The sequence below is a fragment of the Lissotriton helveticus genome, chromosome 5_1 (genome assembly GCF_964261635.1).
Source record: "Lissotriton helveticus chromosome 5_1, aLisHel1.1, whole genome shotgun sequence".
Taxonomy (NCBI): domain Eukaryota; kingdom Metazoa; phylum Chordata; class Amphibia; order Caudata; family Salamandridae; genus Lissotriton; species Lissotriton helveticus.
In genome coordinates this window covers 498,690,325-498,698,691 of record NC_136065.1, presented here as the reverse complement: position 1 = coordinate 498,698,691, position 8,367 = coordinate 498,690,325, and positions in this window count along the sequence as shown.

Here is an 8,367-nt window from a genome sequence, read left to right as displayed (position 1 = left end):
AGGATCTCAACGAGATCATTAACAAAGCATATAACGATGGAGTGATCAATGACAGGACAAGGAAATTCTTGATTACAAACAATCCTAGAAGCCCGGTAATACATATGTTACCTAAAATACATAAGGATCTGGAACACCCTCCTTTTCGACCCATTGTGTCAACAGTCGGGAGCATACATCAACCAATAGGTTAACTGTTGGACAGATATCTACAACACAGTGTGGTGAGGATGAAAACATTTACGAAGGACACGACCCACTTTTTAGAGAAATTGAGAATGGTAAAAATCGAGGAAGACGAACAGATTACACTATGTAGTATGGATGTTAAATCTTTGTACACATCGATACCTCATCACGATGGTATTGAGGCAATTGAACAGACCTTGCTTAACACAGACATAGATCTGGATTTTAAAGTTTTCCTGATGGAACTACTCCATTTCACCCTCTTCTACAGTTATTTCAAATGGAAGGATAAGTTTTACCTACAGCTGACTGGGACTGCCATGGGAAATTCGGCAGCACCTTCCTATGCAAACCTGTACATGGAGAGCTTCGAGACTAAATACATATTGAACCAAGAACCATGGAGATCTAACACCAAATTAATCCTGAGATATATAGATGACATGTTCATCATATGGACTGGATCAGAACTTGAACTCAAAGCAGCCATCCATGAACTCAATAGACGTGATGAGCGCATCCAATTTACATCGGAAATCGATGCTAACAAGATTACATTTTTGGATGTAGAAATACAGAGAAAGGGATCACAGTTCATTACAGACGTTTACCGTAAATTGACAGATCGAAACAACCTATTACATCACAACAGCTTTCACAATAACTCTTTGAAAATACATCTACCATACTCGCAGATGATCAGGGTAAAAAGGATTGTGTCATCCCCTGAGACACTAGAAACGAGAATACAAGAGATGGAATTAAGATTCAAAAACAGAGGTTATCCACAGAACATATTGGATGAAGCTAAACAGAGATGTGCCCTAAAAAAAAGGAATGATTTATTAATTCAAACACCTAAAAAGGAAAACACCAGAATGGTTGTTGTGTCAAAATACTCGACCAAGAGTAAAACATTCAAGAGTATAATCAAACGACACTGGTCAATACTATCACAAGAAATTGACTTTAACAATATCTTCAAAGAGACACCATTATTTGCCTACCAAAGGGGAATAAACTTGGGAAACATGATCAAACAAAGGTTGGATGATACAGAACAAACATTCCATGGCACATTACCTTGCCACAATTGCAGCCACTGTAATTGTATCATCAGAGGGAACATCATCACCCATCCGAGTAAAGGATACAAAATAAAACTACGTGTGTCAGCTACTTGTGACTCTATGAACGTTATATATCTGTTGAAATGTCCCTGTGGTCAGGGCTACGTGGGAAAAACTGAGAGAAAAATCAAAACAAGATTATACGAACACAAATCAAACATTCACAACAAACAATTGAAATCAACTGTTGCTTCCCACTTTTGTGAGGCTTCTCATAACATTAGCCAACTGAGGTTCACGGTCCTAGAAATAGTGAAAAAACGAGAGGGAATTGACAACCACAAGAACCTGTTGCAACGTGAGAACTTTTGGATTTTCAAATTGGAAACTTTAAAACCCACCGGGATGAATGACCGGATTGAGTTTAATTGTTACTTATGATGAACACTATTAAGTACCATATGATACTGAGCATGATGTTTCTTCTTTTGATTGCCACATTTGAACATTTTGTATTGAACACATATTATTCATGTGTAGAATGATGATTTACCTTTATTATTATTATCATTGTTATTTTGTTTAACTTTCCTCACACAATTGAGATGAGTAGAATGTATTTCCTTTTGAATCCCCGAAAAGCCAGAGTCATTTTAGTCTGTTTTCACTTTTCATTAACTTCAGGAGGTTTAACAGATTTCTCACAGACTTGCGATTATATCCACCTCCTCTAAGCTTACATAATTACCTTTGCATATTACCAAGTGTTACACACAATACACCACGTTCAGGTATATTCCTTGCCATAAGTTATCTAGGATCCGGTTTACCATTTCAATATGGCCGCTATAACACGATAAGCATAAGTCCACTTTCACTGTTTACCAAACAGAGGACTAACTGTTTCCGACATGCCGGTTGAATATACCGTGTTTGCCCGTGAGCGGGGATTCTAACTAAGAGATCACACATTGCTTCACGAAGTGAGTATTAAAATCCTTTCGGGTTCAATGAGAAGAGGGCGCACGCATTTCGAAAGTTCACTGTGGTGGAGGGTTAAAATCATCGTTTTTTCATTTTTTTAGTTTTGGTTACATGTACATTTCATTCATTCAATTGATAAATGCAACTTTACCTGATAATTTTGAGAATGTATTTGAGAATGCACTTGAGAATTGGTCCCTGATGTACACTGATTGTGATCATTTAATTTGTAGAATCCGGTCCCCGATGAAGGCTACCCTAGCCGAAATGCATTGGACAACAAAGTATTGATTTGGAAAATGAAGTACTAATTCAAAGACTGGATTATTTTGAATGCTGTTGTGAATTAATTCCACAAACGTTACAATGCGAATAAACGCATTTTGAATCTTCACCTAATTTGAACCGTTTTCTTTGGAACTTTTTGAATTTGTTAACCCAAGATTTGGGACTTTGCTGTGACTAGGGGACGTCACTCAATTAAGGGTCACGCTTGACATTTGATTTACTAGTACCTTGAAGGAGGGTACACCCTAGAGCACGCCACAACTGGTTTAATAAGCACAAAACAGTGTGCAAGTGAAACAAACCATTTTGCTATCTTCCATGGCCCCATATGCTTCTTCATCGTCCCCTACCTTCGACGATTTCCTCTATTTCTTGGCTTTGGACGTCCGCTCCGTAGTCGGACTCGACCTCCACCGGTGTAGGTGAAATCTGCAGGTGACGCACTTGCTCGTCTGCTTCGGGGTCGTCGAAGATGTCCACTGGTGCCGGAGCCGATCGCTGGGCCTCGAGGCGCGCCACGCACCGAAGCTTGATCGTCTTCTTCGATCGAAATATTGAACAGGCCATACAGCTGGCCTCGTCGTGGTCCGGCGACAGGCACTTGTTGCACACAGGATGGACGTCAATGTGTGGGTACTTGGATCCACACACGGGACAGTTCTTGAACGGACTCCGTTCCATGCCGTCGAAGTCTTGCTGCGTCGACCGGGCCTCGATCACCGAAGAGTCACACGACCCCCCGGATATCCGACTCCACGAGTTGGAAGATATACGGGATCGAACGCGAACAATACCGACGGTGCAAAGAAGGCCTTTTGGCCTTTAAAAAGTTCTATAACGATTCCGAACAGGAGACGTCGAAATCACATCCGAACCCAATGGCGGAAAAAACCAATCTGGGGATGGAGTCGATGCCCATGCGCACTGTAGTCCAGGGGAGGATCCACCTATCTCGTGATACTTCGAAGACTCTTCCAGGACAACAATGTGCAATCATCCGGACCCAACACTAGGCGGCGATCTATGCTATAGATATGAATTTAGCAGCCCACATCCCTCGAATGTAAAGTAAACTATTTTTAAGACATAAATAATCCCCAGATTGTCAGTTTTTCGTTTAGCTCGAAGGCCCTTTGAAATAGCAAGGGTAATCTCCATAGTATAAGTTTCCTTAACTAAGCACCACCATTCCATAACAGTTGGTGGATTTTTCTGAATCCAAGCTCTAGCAATAATGAGTCTTGCGCAAGTAACTAATATATTCAACAAATCACTAAATGTACTAGAACCCCCACATATACCAATCAACACATCAGTTGGTGAAAAGAAATAGGTCAGTAAGTCTATCAGAAACAACCTTGACTATTCCATCCCAATATTCACTAAGATGAGGGCAAGAAAAAAAAACATATGAACAATATCAGCACCACTTAGATCACATTTAGGGCATTTCGTACGTTCACTATAGTTATTATTACTTGCCCATTTAAGAATTCTCTCGGGGTGTGATATAATTGACATAGTTTTAAACATTTGTAATTTAAGGCTAGAAGAATTAACTGATGTATTTAAACTCTTAAGAGATAGAGTAAATAGATCAGGTGGTACATTTAAAGCTAAAATTCTATTCCATTTCTCAGTTAATTTTATGATATCGCTAGTGTTAAAGTCAGAGAATATCTTATATCCTATGCTAATCATGGCTTTGTCTGATTCTCTATAAATACAGTCCCAAAAATCAGAATCTATTACCTTAGTGAGTTCTAATTTCTTCACTAGATAATCTTTAATCTGATAGTATTTAAACCTAGCCAGTTCTGATAAATTATAACATTGCTTTATTTTTTCAAACACCATAAATCCTTGATGATCATACAAATCTCCCAAGAGCTTAATACCAGATTCTAAGTATAATCGGCATGTTGAATCCTGAAAAATTAAAGGAAAGCCTGGATTACCCCACAAAGGCGTTTTATAATGTAAGTAAGAAATATTACATTTATTCATGATGGAACGCCAGATATTAACGGTATCTCGTACCGTCTTAAATTTAACCCTTTTGAAATAATTAGGGTCATTTAATCTGTAAATAAACATATTAGCATCTTGTCCGAGTAAGAATTTATGAAAATACAAACACTTATCAAAAACTGTTAAACTACGTAAACGAACCAAAAAAGCCGACCAATAATATAGCTTGAAATCCGGGAGAGCCAGACCTCCTTGACCAAACGGAAGTTTAAGTGAGGAGACGGCTCGTCGGGCTTTTATACCCCCATATAAAACTACTAATAATTCCTTCTGATCTAAGAAAGTAGGAGTTGTTTACGCGTAGAGGAATTGCACGAAATAAATATAGGTATTTTGGCAAGATTTTCATTTTAATTAAAATTATTCGTCCAATGATACTAAGTGGTAATTTATGCCATTTCTTAAATTGCATAGCAGTCTTTTAATAATATTTCATAATTTAGTGCTACAATTGAGTCAATATCCGAAGAGATTTTAACACCAAGATACGTTGCGACACCGCAAATTCCTGGAGTGGGAACGCACAGCTGGTAATTCGTAACAATTTGAGTTTTAGTGGTGTTAAGTCTATAGCCAGAGACTGAGCCATATATACCTGCTTCAATTATGATACCTTTCAAGGCTTGAGGCACATCCGAGAACACTGCTACGTCATCCGCATATACAGTAATGTCAAGCTTATTTAAGCCATTGAAGAAAGGGTTAATTAGGGCCTGGTGTTGTAGTGCAATTAAAAAAGGTTCCATACCTAAAGCAAAAAGCAGGGGTGATAAAGGACACCCCTGTCTTGTCCCTCTCTTAATTGGGAACATAGGAGAGCATTTTCCCATATAAGATACTTTGCCTGCAGGATTATCATAAAGTGATTGAATCCATCTCAGAAATTGGCCGCTAATACCAAATGCTTGTAAAGCTACCCATAAAAAGCCCCACCCCACTCGGTCAAATGCTTTTTCTGCATCTAGTAGAATCATACCGAGTGGGGCGGACTGAGTCCGTGCAGCATCAAAAGCAACAAGCATTTGCAATGCAATAGGTCTCGCATTTGCGAGAGTTTAAGGTAGTGGCATTGTAAATGACAATGCCTTTTACTTTGTTTTAAAAATCATCAGATAAATAAAAGGCAATGTCATTTACACTGCAAATAGGTCAAACTCTCGTAAGTAAGAGACCTATTGCATTGCAAATGCTTGTTATTTGTGTATGGTATCCTATACTGCAGACTTCACCCAAGCAGGTTTCAAAGCAATGTGCAGTCTGATATCCAAACAGGACAGCAGGATATAGTTGCAAAGCTGTTGGCCTCTTTACCTTGGTGTATTTGATAATGGGAGGATGCGTGCTGCAGTGGGCGCATACAGTACTAGGTAAAGAGACACAGGTTGGTTGGAAAAGCAGCATACCCGCTAATTTAGGTCGCAAGCAGATCAGTGCAGATATACAAGCGCACGGAACAATTTAGGCAAAATGTGGCAAACCGCGCAGCTAATTAAACAGCAGAAGCAAGAGCATGTTGACATTAGCATCATAGAGACCTTTGAGTATGGAAAGCCTAGTAGGGTAGAGAATAAAGTGGACAACTAAGGGAATGTGCACCATAGAGATTGATAAATCTCTCTAAAAACAAAATAATAAGTACAGAATAAGCAAGTAGTCTAAGAGGGTGATGCGCCCATTGACTATGCACGAATTCAAAGCTTTACCTACCGATGGCCCCTTACTGGGGGTGTCTGGGCGGGAGTGCACACCACACGGACCGAGCACACGAAGCGCGCCCAAGGCACCTGGGGCCTTATTTATGAAGGCCTTGCGCTACAGGTGCGTCACTTTTTCCCATTTTAAAAGTGACGCACCGGTGGCGCAAGGCCTTCATAAATAAGGCCCCTGAATGGTTAGCATTCAACATCCGTTTGGCCGTGTTCACAGTTTAACGACTTGCAGCCGCATAAAGAAGCCCCCTTAACATTCTCTGGACCAAAATGCCAGTGTCCAAAAAATGCGCGTAAAAAAGAAAACTGGTAATTCTAGAGGCGTTGGTTGTATCGCGCGTCAGGAACAGGTGCTGTCTGGCGTGGGCTATCAAGCTGGTCTGCAGGTAGATGCATCCTGTCTCATTTTATTACCGAGGGAAGGGCCCTGGACACTCAGGCATTGGGTACCTTAACTGGACCAAATGTACATTCACCACTGTCACTGCACCGGTGTATATCTGCCCCTCTACGCTCCTCTATGCCTGCGGCCACGTCTGGGCCTTCTGTGCTTTAAAGACCCGCATACAGCACTCTATACGGTAGCAGAGTACTGGCGGCAGGATAAGGGCCTGCTTCGGAGCAGCGTGCAGTGCACAGACACTATTTGTGCATTTCGAAGCGTTAAAGAAGCAAGTCGTATATATTGAAGAAAATTATTGATGTGCAGGGAGGAACGTCCAAAGACGAAATTAGAGAGGAAAAAATAATATGATGAACAATATAAAAGATAGTATGTGGGCTTGAAAAAAACCTTTGAAACTCAAGCAGCTCCGTTTGTAACTACAGTTTATGCTGCTAACACTGTGCCTACCCCTGTATGAAGTTTTCGCTCATTAGCACATACATAGCAGCCTTACTAAGTCTGGTGTCGGGGACAGTCCGATACTGAGGTGTTTAACCCCTTAAGGACGGCTCTGGAGTCACTACCAAGTTACACCACAGCAGCAAAAAAAAAAAAAAAAAAAAAAAAAAAAAAAAAAAAAGCACAGCCAGAAGTATACAAAATAGTTACCAACCGAAGAGTCTCGCGCCTGCCTGTGCGTCGTGGCGCTTTCGACGATTGGCTTCAGGCCTCGGGGTCAGGAGCGCCTCTCAGCCCTGCCGGGCACACCTCTGCACCTAGCAGTCCTCCGAGGCTTCTCGGCGCCCTCCCCGAGACCCCGCATCCTTTTCCCGCGCCGCAGGCTGGAACAGTCACGTGGACTCGTGTGGCGTGGCGGCTGGTGCCTGGAGGTCTGGCAGATGGCATGCAATGCTGGGGGCTTTTTCTGTCTACACCCCACATGAAGTTGGTCATAAAACGCCAAAGACTGAGGGAGGCCAGGAAGAAGGGGCCGTGATTTAACAGGGCCCCGTGTAATGATTGAATATAGGTGAGAACTAGATTTTCTTTGGCCAAACCAGAGTAGCGAAGCCAGGCAGGGTCTGTCTAACTAAAGGAAACAGAGACTGGTATGGTAAAACCAGCCAATTGCATCGCGGCCCGGCCGGAAGTCCCGCCTCCTCGAGCACCCGAGAAAGGAGAGGAAAAGTCTTCCCGCGGCCCGGGGCTCCCGTGAGCTGCGGAGTGCCCCGGAGCCGCCTGCGCAGAGGAGTAGCTTTTGTCCCGCGGCCCCGGAGAAGAGCTGCAGAGCCGAGGAGTCACACCGGGAGCAAAGAGAAGTGCTGCGGAAAGAGCCCCGAGGAGCGGGAGCTCTCGTGTAGCCCCCGCCAGCAGAGCCCGGTGCCGGTGAGTGTTGTCAGGTGGGGGGGGGGAGAGCTGCGGCGGGGGCGGGGGAGGGCGGGGGGGAAGAGCTGTGGCGGGGGCGGGGGAGGGGGGGGGGGGGAGAGCTGCGGTGGGGGAGGGAGAGCTGCGGCGGGGGCAGGGGAGGGGGGGGGGGGGGAGAGCTGCGGCGGGGGCGGGGAGATGTCTCTGTATGTATGCGGCGGCCGGGGGCGCTTCTGTGTATGCGGCAGGGCGGGGGGGGGAATGTCTCTGTATGTGTACGTGCGTGTGCACATTAGATGCAGGCAAAGCGCGCTCACGAGGTCAAAAGGCACTCCACATGAACAAC